The 17,954-nt window shown below is 41.1% G+C and overlaps 1 protein-coding gene and 1 long non-coding RNA gene across 4 annotated transcripts in view; one reads left to right on the top strand and one right to left on the bottom strand.

The window, feature by feature from the left end:
• Positions 1-8,836: 8,836 nt before the first annotated feature.
• LOC132695088 (uncharacterized) lies at positions 8,837-15,751 on the bottom strand. 3 transcript variants are annotated; one of them, XR_013556981.2, is made up of 3 exons: positions 15,647-15,751; positions 14,414-14,571; positions 8,837-13,933 (listed from the first exon to the last, which is right to left on the bottom strand). It is a non-coding gene; the product is annotated as an uncharacterized LOC132695088 (long non-coding RNA). The 3 variants fall into 3 exon arrangements; XR_009617711.3 differs by having other exon boundaries at positions 8,837-9,319; XR_013556982.2 differs by lacking the exon at positions 15,647-15,751 and adding an exon at positions 15,380-15,640.
• Positions 15,752-16,203: 452 nt separating this feature from the next.
• UPF2 (UPF2 regulator of nonsense mediated mRNA decay) overlaps positions 16,204-17,954 on the top strand; it is a 112,048-nt gene continuing 110,297 nt past the window's right edge. The window contains exon 1 of the mRNA XM_060659320.3: positions 16,204-16,329. The gene's annotated coding sequence lies outside the window, so the exon portion shown is untranslated. The remainder of the gene's footprint in view (positions 16,330-17,954) is intronic.

The following is a 17,954-nucleotide window of genomic DNA, read 5'->3' as shown; positions in this document are numbered from 1 at the left end:
GTAGAGATGGTTCTATGTACAGTTCTATATAGATAACTAGAATTAAAATGTAAAGCTGTCGGGGCGCCTGGGTGGCTCAGTGGTCCGACTTCAGCTCAGGTCATGATCTCACAGTCAGTGAGTTCGAGCCCCGCGTCAGGCTCTGTGCTGACAGCTCAGAGCCTGGAGCCTGCTTCAGATTCTGTGTCTCCCTCTCCCTCTGCCCCTCCCCTGCTCATGCTCTGTCTCTCTGTATCTCAAAAATAAATTAAAACATTAAAAAAAAGGTAAAGCGGGGCACCTGGGTGGCTCAGTCGGTTGGGCGGCCGACTTCGGCTCAGGTCACAATCTCACGGTCCGTGAGTTCGAGCCCCACGTCGGGCTCTGTGCTGACAGCTCAGAGCCTGGAGCCCGTTTCAGATTCTGTGTCTCCTTCTCTCTCTGACCCTCCCCCGTTCATGCTCTGTCTCTCTCTGTCTCAAAAATAAATAAACGTTAAAAAAAATTAAAAAAAAAAAAAGGTAAAGCTGTCATAGTTGCTTGAGTGTTGTACTGGGTATCAGGCTAACAGATTCTAATTCTATTTTTTCCATTGATTGGCTATGTGATCTTGGGAGGATACAACCACTCTATTTCCTCATGGTCTACCTTGTCTTTAAAGTTTCTTCAATTTCTAAAAGTTTTTTATTCTAAAGCTTTCTATAAAAAGTAAAAGAAAGTGTATTGGGCCACTAGAGGAGAAGGGGAAAATGTAGGCTTAACTTATTTATACCATGGAATGCCACACAGAAATTAAAGATAAATGAACTAGATGTACTCATAGAACATAAATAGTTCCCAAGAATATAAAGTTGAGGGGAGATTTGATAGGAATGATATTCACACAAATTTTAAAAATATGCCAAATTAGTCTATGTGTTTTTAATGAATATGTACATATATAGTAAAAGTATAAATATATGGTTAGGTAGGATACATTTCAATTTTAGTAAATTGGTTATGGGGGGCATAGAGAAGAATAGAATGGGTGGGACAGCAGCTTTTATGATTTCTACAATGCTGTAGTACTTCTGAAAATTCTGATACAAATATTTCAAAATGTTATCTCTGTTAGTATTTCAAAATTTTAGCATTTGTCCAATTGTCGGAGAACATGGATATTTGGTTTATGATTTTCTGCATCTTTCACGTTTAAAAATATTTAAAATTTTAGGGGCGCTTGGCTGGCTCAGTCAGTAAAGCATGTGACTCTTGATCTCAGGGTTGTGAATCTGAGCCCCACGTTGGGTGTAGAGTTTACTTATAATATCCTTAAAATAAAAAGCTATATTTTAAATTTTAAACATTTATAAAATATTTTTAAAACTGTAACTGAAAATTAGAAAGGTCTGCCCTGATGTCCCTCTTAAAATCACCAGTGGCCTCATCACCCCTCATATGTCTGCTCCCCCTTACTCCACTCTTATTTTTACCATAACGCATATCATTTCCTAACATACCATACAATCTGCTTCTCATTTTTTGTCTATCTCCCTTAACTAAAATGTAAGCTCCCTAAGGATAAAGATTGTTGTAGTTTTTACTCACCGTTGTATCATAAGTGCCTAAAACAGGGCCTGGCACAAAATAGGTACCCCAGAAACATTTGTCCAGTGAATGTATGGATATTAGAGCCTGACAGCCTGTGTTGAAATCCTGCTGCTAGCTTTGGGACCATGGCCAAGTCCCACTCTAAGTCTTAGTTTCCCTATCTGTAAAATGGGAATTGTAATACTACCTACCTAATGGTGTTGGTGTAGCCAACTATAAAACACTTGAGAACAACTCCTGGCATAATGTAAATAATACATATTAGCTGCTATCATTATTATTATTATTATTATTATTATTATTATTATTATATTGTTATTACAAGGTCTTAATCATGGTAGTGGCTCTCAGCATAATTCCTAGAATGTGGGGCGCCTGGGTGGCGCAGTCGGGTAGGCGTCCGACTTCATCCAGGTCATGATCTCACGGTCCGTGAGTTCGAGCCCCGCGTCAGGCTCTGGGCTGATGGCTCGGAGCCTGGAGCCTGTTTCCGATTCTGTGTCTCCCTCTCTCTCTGCCCCTTCCCCGTTCATGCTCTGTCTCTCTCTGTCCCAAAAATAAATAAACGTTGAAAAAAAAAAATTAAAAAAAAAAAAAAATAATTCCTAGAATGTAATGATCTTGAGCCTGCATGAGGCCTGATAAGTAAGTCTGTGTGTCAGGATACAAGACAATTAGCAATGGATTGAGCATGAGAATAGGAATATTCTAGGTATCCTCTAAAGGGGTTCATGGTATGCCACTCCAAAATATGCCACACTGGCATAAGGATCATTTTGAGCTGAAGGCAATTTAAGAAAATATAAAAGCAAATATAAGAAGGGCAGGATGATTCTTAATCACTGGACACAACTATAGACGCTAATCAGCTCAGAGAAGGCACCAGAGGAATCTACATAACAAACTCACTAAAATAAACCTTACCTTCCATTGACTCCCTTTTATATTTACCTTTCCACAGTTTGCCACCCCTGAAAGCCTAAACCCTGTTTCCTTTGTCTCATATTTTCTACAGATTTATTGTTCTTCTGTTAAGATGCCATATGGGCCCAAGTTCTAACCACTCCTTTGAGTTACTCATCACTGAATTTCTCCTGTGTTTGCACACACACAATGCATGTGTTGATAAACTCTATTCTTGTTAATCTGTCTTTTGTCAATCTGTAATTTGAAGGACCCCAGCCAGAGAGTCTAGGAGGGTAGAGGGAAAAGTTTTTCCTCCTTTATACAGCTTATTCTGTTTTATTAACAGAATGTTCAAATATGAGAACGGTCAGTTCACCAGGCTGGAAACAGGCCTATTTTATTTTTGAAGAAAGGTCTTTCCTTGGGTTCTTTGCCCTATTTGAAGCACTGAGCATGCTAAAGTGTATACTTCTGAAGGTAGACTAATTTCTTCCATCAGCAACTTTTTTTAAGAAGAATTTTCAAATTACCGTGATAATGGGGCAATACATGCATTATTCTTTTTTATATATAACCCAACATTTATCTATTGCCAAAGGTAACTAATTTCATTTTTCCTCCTTACCCCTGCCCACTTTTACTAGAGATGTTAAGAAGAGTAAGGTAAATATGAACAACTATTCTGACCCAGGAAATTGAGGAGCAAAAGGTGAAATTTATTCCAATGAATCTTTTAGGCTAAAAAATAACATCTTTCTCTATTACTGTTACTTAATCTCATTTAATTCCTGATTAATGGAAATTCTTTTAAAAAATGACTACTGCTTGGGGCACCTATGTGGCTCAGTCGGTTAAGTGGCCAATTCTTGATTTCAGCTCAGGTCGTGATCTCGTGGTTCAAGAGTTTGAACCCTGCATTGGGCTCTATGCTCACAGCACAGAGCCTGCTTCAGATCCTCTGTCTCCCTCTCTCCGCCCCTCCCCTGATCGTTCTCTCTGTCTCAAAAATAAATAAATGTTAAAAAAAATTTTTTTTAACGACTACTTCTTAATATCTTTACTTTCCTTGGGTTAATACCAAAGTTCTTCTCTTTGTTCTCATTAGTTTCCCCCCTACACTGTGGAATATATCTAACTTATCAAATATATATATATATATATATATATATATACACACACACATATATACATATATATGTGTGTGTGTATATATATATATATATATATATATATATGAGTATATATAACATATAACATTAAAAATATATAAATAACTTTGATTATTATCATATCATTTGTCTGTTGTTGTATAACAAATTACCCCACAATGTAGTAGTTTGAAAAGACAAACATATTATCTCACAGTTTTTGTAGGTCAATAATCCAGACAAAGCTCAGCTCAGTATCTGGGGCTCCAGGCCTCTCACGAGGTTGCAGTCTGACTGCTAGTTGAGATTGTGGTCTCATCTGAAGGCTCATCTAGGGGAGAATGGACTTTCATTTCACCCATGTAGTTGTTAGCAGGATTGAATTCATCATTGGCTGTTGGTTAGAAGCCTCCCTCAGTTCTTTGCTGTGTGTGCCTTTCTGAAGAATAGGTCACCATATGGCAACTGGCTGCCCTCAGATTGAGAGAGAGAGAGAGGAAGCTGCATCTTGGTGTTTGTAAACTAACATGGGTACTAACACACCATCATTTGTGCTGTATTTTACTCACTGGAAGTTAGTCACTAAATTCAGCCTAGGCTCAAGGAGAGGGGATTACATGAGGGTGTGAAGACCAGAAGGCAGTCATCATTGAAGGCCATCTTAGAGACCACCTACCGTAGCTATGTGACCCTTTTTAGAAATGTATGACTGCAGGATGCACTGTGCTCATCCTTTTGGTCTGTTATCCATGCATTCAATCTTGCGACTCTTCCACTGGCTGCCATGACACTTTGCCCTGTTAGTCCTCTATCCTTGGTTTCTATTCTGAATGCTTTTTCTCTCGTTTTCCTTTTCCAACTTCTGATTTTCATCTCTATGCTCACTCTCTCAGAAAGTCCATCTGTCACCATTGAGACTTGCAGCCCAGGTCTCCCACCTGTGTTCTGTGAAACCTCTAATTGATGCACCCAAGCTGACCCCTTCCTTTCCTGAATTCCCATAACACATAGAGGCAGTGTTTTCAGCTGAACATTTTTTTCCTCTGTTTATCTTGTCTCCCAAAAGATAAAGTATTTGAGTGGGGATAATGATTTTTTTTTAAGTGTTTGCTTGAGTGGTATTTATCTTGAGTGTTCTGTGAGAGTACTTCCAATTCTCGCATTCTATAACTCAGTGACTCCCATCTCCTACCTAACACAATAGAACCTTGACATTATTTTACTTTATTGAAAATCAATCTGGCATATATTCATCCGATGGAAAGTAACAGGCATTTACTTAATATTTATTGAGTACCTACTATATGCTAGCATTGTGCTAGGTTCTTTGGAATATAGAAGTGAAAAAGTCAGACATGGTCCCTACTTTCAGGAGCTTACAATGTCAAACAGAAGTAATCACATGAATAGTTAATTATAATTGTAAAAGAATCATGAAGGGTGGGTATAAGCTGCTATGAAACCATGTAACTGAGGCAAATGTTACCTAGTCTGGAGGATTACATAAACTGCAACCTAAAAAATGAAATAGGAGTTATGCAAGTAAACAGAGGTGTCAAGGATGAATAACTGAAGGACAACATCAGGTTGTAACAAGCTCCTTATCCTCTCCTGCTGCTTAGTGAAGGAGGGAGTGTATTTTTAAAGTACCTTTTTTTTTAAACCATATTCTTTACTTGTGCCATGGTCTTATTTTCACTTTCCTTCCTCTCACATCATTTCATCAGAGCCATAACAACTATCATGTTAACACACTGTCTTTGCAAACTATTGTTGGGGTGCCTGGGTGGCTCAGTTGGTTAAGTTTAATCTGACTTTGGCTCAGGTCATGATCTCATGGTTCGTGGGTTCAAGCCCACATTGGGCTCTGTGCTGACAGCTCAGAGCCTGGAGCCTGCTTCGGATTCTGTGTCTCCCTCTTTCTCTCTGCCCCTTCCCTGCTCACGCTCTGTCTCTGTCTCTCAAAATTAATAAATAAACATTTAAAAAATAAAGAAAAGAAAACTATTGTAAATGTTGCTCCTTTAGAAAATATCCTTGAGGTAAGTGACCCATCCCCTGTCCCTTTCTTAGCTTTGCTTCTGGAACAACTGAGTTGATGTTGATGCCATTAAGTGAGATGAGGATGAGTGGAAGGGGTGGGGTGCCTGGGTGGCTCAGTCAGTTAAGCCTCAGAACTCTTGATACTGGCTCAGATCATTATCTCACAGTTCATGGGATCGAACCCCTCCTTGGGCTCTGCACTGACAGTGCAGCTGGGAACGAGGACAGGTTCCCTAACTGCTCTGTCCCTCATTTTCCCGATTAGTAAAATGGGCTTAATAGTACCTATCACATTGGATTATTGTAAGGATTAAATAATTAGTGCATATAAATGTTTAGAACAATGCCGACACATAGTAAATAAGCAATGTTAGCTGTATTATGATTGAGCTGTTTTAAAATTTAAAAAAAGAATAGTTGATTCTCTCTCTCACCTTTCTCTCTGCCCCTACCCTGCTTGTGCTGCCTCTCTAAAAATAAATAAACTTTAAAAATTTTTTTAAAAAGAAAAATATTTTTAAAAATAAAATTAAAAAAATAATAAAAGAATAGTTGCATAGAACTTGCAATTTAGGAAGTACCAAAAGATGACAGTTTATGTCATTATTATTAAATGACATTGAATGTTGGGTATGAGAAATTTAAACCAAAGGGTTTAGATGAGTCTTTCATGAAGATGGAAGAAAGGGAGCAAAACACAATACGAATGGCTACTTCTACAGCTTCTATGGGGGAAAATTTAGGGAAGTTTAATGTAAACATAATTGTGTCTGCAGTACAGTCTTCCCAACGACAAATAAGTTGGAAATTACACCCATTCCTTTACCACTGACACAGAAGTTGGGGCACTTGGGTGGCTCATTCAGCTGAGCATCCAAGGGTTCATTTCAATTCAGGTCATGATCCCAGGGTCGTGAGATTGAACCCCATGTTGGGCTCTGTGCTGAGTGTGGAGCCTACATATTCTCTCTCTCCCTACCTTTGGCCTTCTCCCCTGTGCACACACACACACTCTCTCTCTAAAAAATTATTAAATAAAAATGAAACTACAGTCTATGATTGTTTCCTCTAAAGTGTTGCGCCCTTTCACTCTAGTTTTTTTTTTAATGTTTGGTGATTTTTGAGAGAGAGAAAGACAGAATGCCAGTGGGAGAGGGACAGAGAAAGAGGGAGACACAGAATCTGGAGCAGGCTCCAGGCTCTGAGCTGTCAGCACAGAGCCCAACATGGGGCTTGAACTTGGAAACCACAAGATTATGACCTGAGCCAAAGTTGGACGCTTAGCCAACTGAGCCACCCAGTCACCTTATTTTCGCTCTGGTTTAATCCTACATTCCTGCATCAGTACACAGATATTTCTGCCTCTTCCAAGCCAGCATTTGTAGAAGAGAAAAAACTTTTCCTCTATCCTCTTAGGTGTTATAGCTGATGTGTATGAATTAAGCTAACAAAAGACAGATTAAAGGGAGGACATGGTTTACAACTTTAATTGATGTTTTTAATTTTACATGCAAGGAGGCTACACAGAAAAGAAGTGAAAATCCAAAGAAATAGATTCAGAAGCTTATATGCCATTTTAACAAAGGGTGATAAATTATGGAAAAGTGATTGGACAAAGGAGAGTTTGGACTTCTAGGGGCAGTAAATTATGGGAAGGTAAATATATGTGGAAACTAATGGAACATAAGGCTTGTTTTAGTAAGGTTTGTTTGTTCAGACTCATCTTGGTGTCAACTTTCCATCTTCTTCATGGTCACAGATCTCTCTGAGAGAAGATCAATGGAAGTCCTCATTTCACAGAGGTTTCTACTTTCAGTCAGATAATGGAAGGCCGGAGGCGGCTTCTTTGTGCCTGTTGATTCTCAATTGCTTTCAGCTCAAAATAATTTGTATGCCAAAGTGGCATATTTTGGAGTGGAATATTCTAATCCCCTTCCTATTCATTCACTTAATAATTCTTCTATCAAAATATTATTAAATGCCTTCTGTGGCCCCAGGACACAAAGATTAAGAAGCTATAAATCATATATTCAAGGAGCTCACAGTTTTAATGAGAAAACAAATATAAACAGATTATTTCAATATAATATAATGAATGTTATAACAGAGATGTTCAGAGGCTACTATGGAAACCAGGTAGAGCCAGGGACCTAATTGGATATATGTGGGCTGGTGGTGATAAAGAATCCCTTCCCCGGGGAAATGATGCTTGAACTCCTAATTAGAACACATTCATGGGAGAAAGGGCATTCTAGACCAAAGCATAATATGTGCACTAAGGGAAGAGGAAGTCTAGTCTGTGCAGGTTATTTATTATAGCTAGAACTTAGACCTGTGGGGAAAATAGTAGGAAGTGAGACTAGATATATAGGCAAAAGGTATGCATTATTAGGGGCTCCTGCTGAAGACTCTGAGTTTTACCTCATAAGTCAGTGGCTTCCAAAGTAGACTGGCACAAAGGGGTATGCAAGATGATTTACTTAGGCAAAAATATTAGAATTTCTGTGAGTTTTTTATTCTTACCTTTTCTATTGGGGGGGCTATATTTGTGTAGTATTACATATATACACAGTTTGTATCGAAGTAAATATACATGCATTGGGAGGATGCCCTCCTCCCCTCCCCATATGATTGTATGATCAAAGAAGTTTGGGGATGATTGCCACTAAGGGGAGTTAAATGATCTAAGACCCTCTGAGGTCAGAAGTGGAGAAGACTAGAAGCAATTAGGCAGGAGAACTAAGAGATGGTTGCCAGCAGTGTGGGTTTAAATTATGTGGGTATGAACTGAGGCTGTGGGGGTGGGGAGATGGGTGAGGACCCAGGCAAGATCTTTCTTTCTTTTTATTTTTTTTTTCAATGTTTATTTATTTTTGAGAGACAGAGACAGAGCCTGAGTGGGGAGGGGCAGAGAGAGAGGGAGACACAGAATTCAAAGCAGGCTCCAGGTTCTGAGCTGTCAGCACAGAGCCTGATGCGGGGCTCGAACCCACAAACCATGAGATCATGACCTGGGCCGAAGTCGGACGCCCAACTGACTGAGCCACCCAGACGCCCCTATCTTTCTGAGACATGCGGATTGTATTTGGACAAGGGGTGAGGAATAAGGACTACCTAACTACCAGAGAAAACCTTTTCCTCTATGTTCTTCATTTGGAATTGTGAATTAAGCTAACAAAAGATTAACAGGAGAAAAGACACTATTTTTATTAATATTTACATGCACAGGAATTCACCAAAAAGAAGTAAAACACAAAGAAGCAGTTAGACTCAAGGTTTGTGCATCATTGTAACAAAGGGGAAGGGGCTTGGGCTTCAAGGGATGACACAGTGTGGGGAAGTGACTTGGAAATATATGGGGAAACTGATAGAAGATAAGGGTTGCTGTGGTTGATCTGTTTATGCAAACGCTTCTGGGTGTTGACTATCACCAGTGATAAGAGTCCCTCTCTTCTTCCTGATACAGGAGTTGGGGGTGGGGGCAGAAACCTTCACAAAGGGAAATTCATGCACTGCTTTTATGCAGATAAGGGGAGTTCTAGAGAATTCTTCCTGAAGCTGTTGATTCTCAATTGTCTTCAGCTGAAAATAATGGTCATGCTGGAGTGCCATATTTTGGCGTGGCATATTCTGATGCCCTTTAGCACCATTAACTGAAAGAATAAAAATTAAAAAAGAAGTAGTGGAGTTGCAGACCAACATGAAGTCCAATTTTGAACATTTTAGGTTTGAATATATGTGGAATATTTCATCACAGCTGTCCCACGGCAAAGACTCAGAAATATAGTTCAGGAATTAAATTAAGACAATTAGATGACCTGGGATTAGCTTTCTTACCACTTACTCATTAGTTCCCTCCCCCCAAATATTGAGATCGGTTATTCTGCTGGACACACTGAAGTAAAACCAGAATTAGAAACAATATTTACAGGGACCCCCGGGTGGCTTAGTTGGTTAAGCATCTGACTTCAGCTCAGGTCATGATTTCACAGCTTGTGAGTTCGAGCCTTGTGTGGGGCTCTGGGCTGACAGCTCAGAGCCTGGAGCATGTTTTGGATTCTGTGTCTCCCTTTCTCTCTGCCCATCCCCCACTCGTGCGCGCGCTCTCTCTCTCAAAAACAAATAAACATTAAAAAAATTAAAAGTACATATTAAAAAAAAGATGATATTTACAAACCTCTGCCTTTATTGGTTACAACAGCTGAGAAATCTCTTCCTTTTCTTCCCCTGCTGGCCTCCCAGCTTTATTGGGGTAGAATTGAAAAATAAAATTGTAAAATATTTAAAGTGTACATTGTGGCGATCTGATTTTCCCCCTTTTATTTTTAATTTTCATTTTAAGTGCATCTTCTTAGCACAAGATTTCCAATGCTTGGTGTAAAAGGTTTCAGGTGCAATGATGTCATAGTTGCATTAAGGCAAGGAAAGATGTGTTGAAACACTATTTATATGAACTGCAAGGCCAATTAGATCCTTTAGATGACTGTGTTTAATATTTCTGAAATGATTTAGTACTAGCTAACACAGAGCATATACTGTGAGCTAAGTGCTTTTATTTGAATTACCTCATTTACTGTTCGCAAAACCCTATGAAAAAGTACTGTTATCAAGATTTTTAAGAATTAAAAGCTGTGATCTAAACTGGCTAAAGAAAAAAAAAAAAAACTGGTTAAAATATTAGCCCAAGCTCAAATAGCTGGTGTATTCTGGAACTAGAATTTGAATTCACGCAGTCTGACTTCAGAGATGCACGTGTCTTGCTTTCCGTGGTGGCTTTTAAACTAGTTCTCTTCCATCCTCTTTAAAAGCCCTCAGGTCTTCTGGACTTGTTCGTCTCTACTCCCAGCTACCGCAGCTCTCCGGAACCACATTCTGATGTCCTCTCCTATCCCCTTTAATTCACTGACGTTCTTGGTTTTGTTAAGAAGCAAACCACGGGGCCCAAATGGCGTCACTTAGGTGAAGGCCTCATATCAGCAAACCAAGACTAACTACCTAATGCAGTTGCAGTCCTCACAGGAGTGTAGCCTTTAACCAGTCACCATGGAATTTTCTGGTCAGCACTAGGAATATACTCATATTCCTCCCCTTACGAGGGTGACCTTGCCTAAAACAGTGCATTCTTTGCTAATAATTTCCTTTATTCCACTCTCTGCCTTTAAAAACTGTCTCTTTATAAATACAGAGAGGGAGGGAGGCAAACCACAAGAGACTCTTAAATATGAGAACTAAGGGTAGATGACGGGGTTGGGGAGAGGGAAAATGGGTGATGGGCATCGAGAAGGACACTTGTTGGGATGAGCATTGGGTATGTAAGCCAATTTGACAATAAATTATATACATATAACTAAATAAATAAACTTAGAAAAAAAACCAAAACAAAGCAAAAAATGGTCTCTTTTTGGGGCATCTAGGTGACTCAGTTGGTTAAGGATCTGACTTTGGCTCAGGTCATGACCTCACGGTTCATGGGTTCGAGGCCCACATCAGGTTCTGTGCTGACAGCTCAGAGCCTGGAGCCTGCTTCAAATTCTGTGTCTCCCTCTCTCTCTGCCCCACCCCTGCTCACGCTCTGTCTCTCTCTCTTAAGAAAATAAACATTTAAAAAAATACAAAAAAACCAACTGTCTCTTTTCTACAGCTTGATGGAGCTTTTTCCCCCTATTTCCTAGATGGTATACTGCCCAATTCATGAATCATTTAATAAAGCCAATTAGATCTTCCAAATATACTCAGTTGAGTTTTTGTTATTAAACAGTTTTTTGGTCACCATTTTCTTTGCAACCTCTACTCCTGTCAATATGTTAACCCTATGCACACTCACATCTTGTTCCCTTTAACTTCCCTCCGCACCCATGATCCTTCATGATTATCACTCTCTTGCAAACACACAATCCCCTTACTCTTTTCTTTCTTTGTCATCCCTCTCATGGAAAACAAACAAACAAACCCAAAACAACAAAAAAAACGAACTGTTCATCTCTTCTTGAGAAATTGGCATATGTAGGCTGGATGGTTTTACTTTAAATTCATGATCAGAAACATCGAGTAGTGTGTCAGCAACAATCCTTAGTATGCATCTCCATTGCTTTCACACTCTTCAAGGTGTCTCTTTCCTACTTTCCCCTCTTATTTCAAACCTCCCCCAGTCTCTCCCTCACCTCACTCTTAGCTGATGACCTTGCCTCCAATTTCATTGAGAAAACAGGAATGATCAAGGAGGAAGTTCTTTATAATCCCCCTTCCAAGTCTACAAGCCTACCTGTCCACACATCCATCTTCTCTGTCTTCTCTCTTAATATCTTGTAGAAATGCCACTGCTATCAAAGGCACTCCTGCTTGTACTTTAGATTCCATTCCTTTTTATCACAAGGATTTTGCTCCTTTGTTACCTTCTTTCTGTCTCCTGCATCATTAATATTTCTCTCCCTATTGGATCATTCCCATTAATATACTTCCTCTATATCTCTCATAAAAAAATACAAAAAAGGGGGCGCCTGGGTGGCGCAGTCGGTTAAGCGTCCGACTTCAGCCAGGTCACGATCTCGCGGTCCGTGAGTTCGAGGCCCGCGTCAGGCTCTGGGCTGATGGCTCGGAGCCTGGAGCCTGTTTCAGATTCTGTGTCTCCCTCTCTCTCTGCCCCTCCCCCGTTCATGCTCTGTCTCTCTCTGTCCCAAAAAAAAAAAAAAACCAAAAAAAAAAAAACAAAACAAAAAAGATATAAATGTAAAAAACACAAAACAAAATCCTCCCATAATCTCCTCCTGTTATATTTTTCTGTGGCTCTTCACAATAGTTTCTCAAATACCTGTCTTCACTTTTCCCATCCCTAACTTAGTCCTGAACCATTCCAAATCTGTCCCCATTATTTCATTGAACTGCCACCTACAAAGTCAATATTGATCTCTATAGTGTCAATCCAATGAGCCCTTCTCTGTCCCCATATTATGTTCTCTTAACAATATTTTAGACAGTTAACCACTTTTCCTTTCCTGATGCTTCTTTTTTGGGGCTTTCGTGACACTGCACTCTCCAGGTTTTCCCTTTCTTAACTCCTCGTTTTTAGAGACCTAACCACTACATTTGGAAGTTTCTCAGAGCTTAATCCTGGACCCTCTCCTCTTATTACATTTTCTTTGGTTAGCTCATTCTTTCTTATGACCTTGAATACTAGCAATGTTGATGATGCTCTAATTGTCACGTCTATGCCACAACCCTCCTCTCTGCCCATTGGATATCTATATATCGAGTTGCAAAACTTGAACCTTTCAATTCTTCAGGTTTTAGCTCAAATTTTGTATCATTACAGAAGCCTTTCCTGACCACTCTACAATAGCCAGCCTCTTCTTTCTCTCCAGTTACTCTCCATTATATTACCCTGTTTATATCCTTTGCCACATATATTCCAACCTTTTAACTTTTTGCTTATTTACTATCCAGCTCCTTCATTAGATTATAATCTCATTTACAGGACTTTCACTAATTTGTTAGGCACTGTTCTAAGCACTTCATAAAATCTTGTGATTTATTTTGCTTTTTTGACTCACATATTTATCAAAACTAAGAAAAAAAAAGAGTAAGCTCACATTGCTTCATTTCCATTTTGCTCAAATTAATAGAAGGCAGTATTAGTGAACTGATTTTCAATCTTCCAGTCCCATGAGATATCTCAATGATTTGGTAACTGGTACTATTATGTTTCATATATGTGATATTTACATTTGCTTAAATGTACCCTCACTTAAATATTTCTTATTGAATGAATATATCACAACACATTCGAGAAACTATTAAGTAGAGAGACAAAGGTAAAGTTGTTTGACAAATTTCCACCATATACTTCGAAGAGGTGGGTGCTTAAAGAAACAGGTAGCTTCAACTAGCTTAGTCAAACTGGACATTAGCATCTAAAAGACAGATGGATTTGTTCAAGACACAGCATATTTCTGGCAGAGCACCAGGCAGTTCATCTCACATGTGTTTTTTTTTAAATTTAGGATTTGTCCTGCCCTGATATTGTAATCCCTTTCTTTTGCGTTTGCTTTCTTCTGAGAAGCAGCATTGTAACTGCATTTAAAAACATTTAATGTTTATTTATTTTTGAGAGAGAGAGTGGGTAGGGGAGGGCAGAGTGAGACGGAGACAGAGGATCCGAAGCAGACTCTGCTGACAGCAGAGAGCCTGATGCGGGGCTTGAACTCATGAACTGTGGAATCAGGACCTGAGCCGAAGTTGGACGCTTAACCAAGTGAGCCACCCAAGGGCCCCTTAAATAGAAAATAGTATCATGTAAATGTATATATACATATCAGGTTTTTCTTTTTTCATATCATACAGTTCTGTCAACAGGCAAAAAGAAAAAGGCATTTTTTACAATTTTCTCAAATAATGATATATCTAAACCCTTAAAAGCTAAATATAATGGAGTTACTGAAAAAGTGAAGTTTGAATTATCAGAATGCAAAAATGATGGCTTCTTCAGAGAAATGTATTTCTTGCAGTTACAGATTGCACTGATACCCCACATTAGAAGGCTCCGATGGCTTTTGACATCTTTCTTTGGAAAGAAAACAATGGGGAGCATTTTCAGTTTATGAAAAAGTCTAGGCATAAAGGCAATAGGATACATCAAAAATATCTTGGGTTTTCAGTTAGATTTGCATATAATGCTATGCTTACTAGTTTTGTGGTATCAAATTAATCTTTCTGTGACTCAGTTTCTGTAAAATGAGAATCCTAATACTTACCAACAGTATTATTATGATTATTAATTAAAACAAATTTAAAATAAGCAAAATCTCCATAAAAATGCTCTCCTCTTGGGGCGCCTAGGTGACTCAGTCCGATAAGCATCTGACTTCAGCTCAGGTCATGGTCTCACAGTTTGTGGGTTCGAGCCCTGCATCTGGAAAAAAAAATTTTTTTTTAATGCTCTCCTCTTTTTTGATCCCATGTATTCAGTTGGTTTCCTTTTAATACTCGATGAAAGGCAAAAGTTGACTTCAGTTAGGATAAGCAGAATTTATTTATTAACAGCATAGGTAAATTTTCTTAGGGTAGCCAGACAAAATGAGAAATACTTTTGAAAAGAACACTGGTGGTCATCCCCAGTAAGGTGTTTTGGGACAGTTCTCTCCTAATTGTTTACCAGAGGTACAGAATTGTAGTACTGTCTTTCTCTTTCACTACCCTTTAAATGATTGACCTCTTGGAAGTAAGTGTTTTGGGGAAAAAAAATTAAGTACAGGAAACATTAACCCTTAACTTGTGAAGGCAATTTGCAAGCTAAACGGGATAGGAAAATAGTAAATAGAAGCAAATGGGCAAAAGCTGAATATAAGTGAACCTAGACCTTCCTCAAGTAGTTGAGGTTGGTAGCAGCTCATTTTGTGGGCTTGTATATCGGGTGGGGCGCCACATGTCAAGCAAGAATCAAGACCAGTTTGGCACCTTTGTTCCTTTGGCTCCTGATCAGCCAAAGCCAACCAGTACGAACACCCGGTGAAATCATGTTGGCAGATCCAAGCACAGTTTCAATAAAAATCGGAGGCCGGATACACAAACTCAATTGATAAACTAATACCCATTTTAAGAAGCTGACTTCGTTTCACATTCGGAAGAAATGACAAGACTAGCCAATTGTGACTACAATAATGACTTCATGGAGGTCATTTCATTGTAATTTTTAAAATTCGTTTGCTAGAACAGGGTACCTTCTAAGACCTGTTGAGGAAAAACCTTGATTCTTCTTCACTCTGGGTTGTTTTTACGTGGAACACCTAAAAACTGCTTCTGGAAATTCCCCTACGGGACTTTCGTAGTCTTTCTAGGGCACTCAAACCTAGACCCATTCCTAACCAACCTGTACCTTCCTCACCAGCCATATTCTTTAGCTTCTCCAGTTTCTAACTTCCTAAGTCTTCAACCTCACCCCTTGAATTAGTCCAATCAAACTTTCCCTTCTTAGACCTCTTCCTTACGTTCGCTCCTGGAAACTCCCCTGAGGATCACGTGGCCAAACTTGTCCTTAATGGCGCTCCGTAATTCTCCTACTGTTCCACCGCCCTTCCTTACCTCCTGTTAGCTCCGCCCCACCCCATTCTAGCTACCCCCCCCCCCCTCCGGCCCGCAGTACCTGCGCCTGCGCATCTCTAATTCAGGCGCTTTCCCTTTCCAGGCGACCAATCCACTTCCTGCCTTCGGTCCTTGTAACACTCCTCCCCTCCGCTGGGGACCTGGCTTGAGGTGCTGGTTGTGGCTGCCCTATTTGTTGCCTGTCTGAAAAACTCGCTCCTCCCATCGAGTAGACCATTTGAACTAGCCGCTTTGTGCGTCGCACATCTATGAGTGTTTTCTCGCGATCCGCCAACCCAGCGTTAAGCCAAGGGCATCGTCATGCCGGCGGAATGGAGACCCGGACAGTTTGCGATCAGGCAAGTGCGTGGACGGCTTTTTCCTTTCCCCCACCCTCCGCCCCGCCCCCACTCGCAGCCTGGCCGCGCTGGTGAGTGGCGGGCGGGAGGGCCGGCGGGCGGAGGGAGGAGGGGGAGCTGAGGGAAGGCGGGCCCTCGGCTGCGAGATAGGTGGGGGGAGGGGAGGGGAGAGCCCGAGCGCTGGAGTTGGTGCTGGGAAACCCGGGGCTAATGTTGACAACAGGCTCGAGGTGAGTCCCGGGGAACCTCCTTCCCCTCCGCTCCAACGATCGGGAGGAAGCGGGACTGGGGGGCACCGGCCTGGACTCCTACTCCCCGAGGGACCCAAGAGGCGACTCCGCACCCCAGCGCTCCGGGGGCGGCGAGCAGTACACGGACCGCAGCTCCGGCGTCGTCCTCCTCAGACCCCTCTCCCGGAGGCTCCCATCACCGCGGGCGCCCCCGGCCCGGGGCAGACATGAGGGGCGGCCGAGGGGGTGTCTGCCCCACATGCCCGGGCTGGGCCTCGGGGCTGAAGGCGGGGAGCCTGCTGTGGCGGGGTGAAGGTGTTTGGGGGTGTGGAGTGGCGCGAGGGGAGGTTGGGGAAAGCTCTTCGGGAGCCGGGAGGGAAGCGAGGGCGAGGAAGTGGGGAGGGTGCGTGTGTGGGAGGATGTGGAGTGGGGAGACCTGTCGGAGAGTCCCGGTCTCGGGTGGTGAGGGAGTGTGGGGTGAGAAGTTGGGGTTGGGGCGAGGATGGTCCGCGAAGGTGACCGTGGCTACCCGTGGGAAAGGGAGTTGTGGCGGGGAAGCGTGTTGGGTATGGGAATGTGCCGCCGGAGCAGGGGTTTGTGGGACATGTGTGTGGAGGGGAAGGGGATTCGGCGTGTTTGGGAATGGTGGGCATGGGTTATTTGCTCCACTTCTGTTTAGTCACGTAGACTGAGGGTTCTTCCCTTGGCTTCGTCCCAAGGCTCCTAGTACTTACTCTCGTTGGTACTTCTGAACTAAGGAGATCATCACGGGGTATTTGGTCGTCAGGTTGGCCAAGCAGAACCACCTTAGGATCTTGGGGGTGCACGGTGAACCGGACCACCTGCCCGCTTGCTCTTTGAGGACCCGTATGTAGTGATGCAGCCGACCAAAGTAAAACCATCACCCTTGTCGTTTATCGTAGTTTTAGGTGTTTGTAAGAAATGTACAACTCCTCGAGAAAACCAGTTTTGAACTCTGGTGAAATTTGTAAAAACTTTGAATGAGTCCTTGATAGGAAGGACGTTTTGAAAAGCCAGAGACTGGGAGATAATGCCCCGGTGCTATTCTGCCCATAGAACATTTTGAATAATAAAGAATTAAAAGGTAAAACAGCATTGTCTAACTCTGAAATATTTTCAGAGCAGTCTGATTGTGATTTCATACATGATCCATATGGTACTTTGTTAAAGGGATATCTTTAAAAGGGAAACATCCTTTTCTCTGCGTTCTGCCCCCCGCCCCCCCAGTACACTCCATTGATACTTGTTTTACTAACTAATAAGGTAGTTTTACTTTCTTTTAGGCATCGAGAGTATTTTTAGAAAACCAACTAAAATATACAACCCAAGAGCCAGGACTCTACTCGGGGAGCTAGGAAGGTGGTTTTAAAAGCATGGTTTCCTTTTAAGGACTGGCTGTGATTGTACTGCGTAATTTGTAAGCTAATCATATTCGAATTAAAAGATCACTCGTATTTATCTTGATTATTTTGAGATGCAGTCTATTTAAAATTTTAGTCTCTACTTGAAAAACTTTTTGAAGCGCTTCAGATGCAATCTTTGGCTGTTTATTAAAGCATGGATTTATCAAAATAGTTTAAATTTTGGCATTTCACTAAATACAG

Source organism: Panthera onca, chromosome B4 (assembly GCF_046562875.1).
Source record: "Panthera onca isolate mPanOnc1 chromosome B4, mPanOnc1 haplotype 2, whole genome shotgun sequence".
Classification (NCBI taxonomy): Eukaryota; Metazoa; Chordata; class Mammalia; order Carnivora; family Felidae; genus Panthera; species Panthera onca.
The sequence above is the reverse complement of the archived record's forward strand: the minus strand, read 5'-3'. Positions and strand labels throughout refer to the sequence as shown.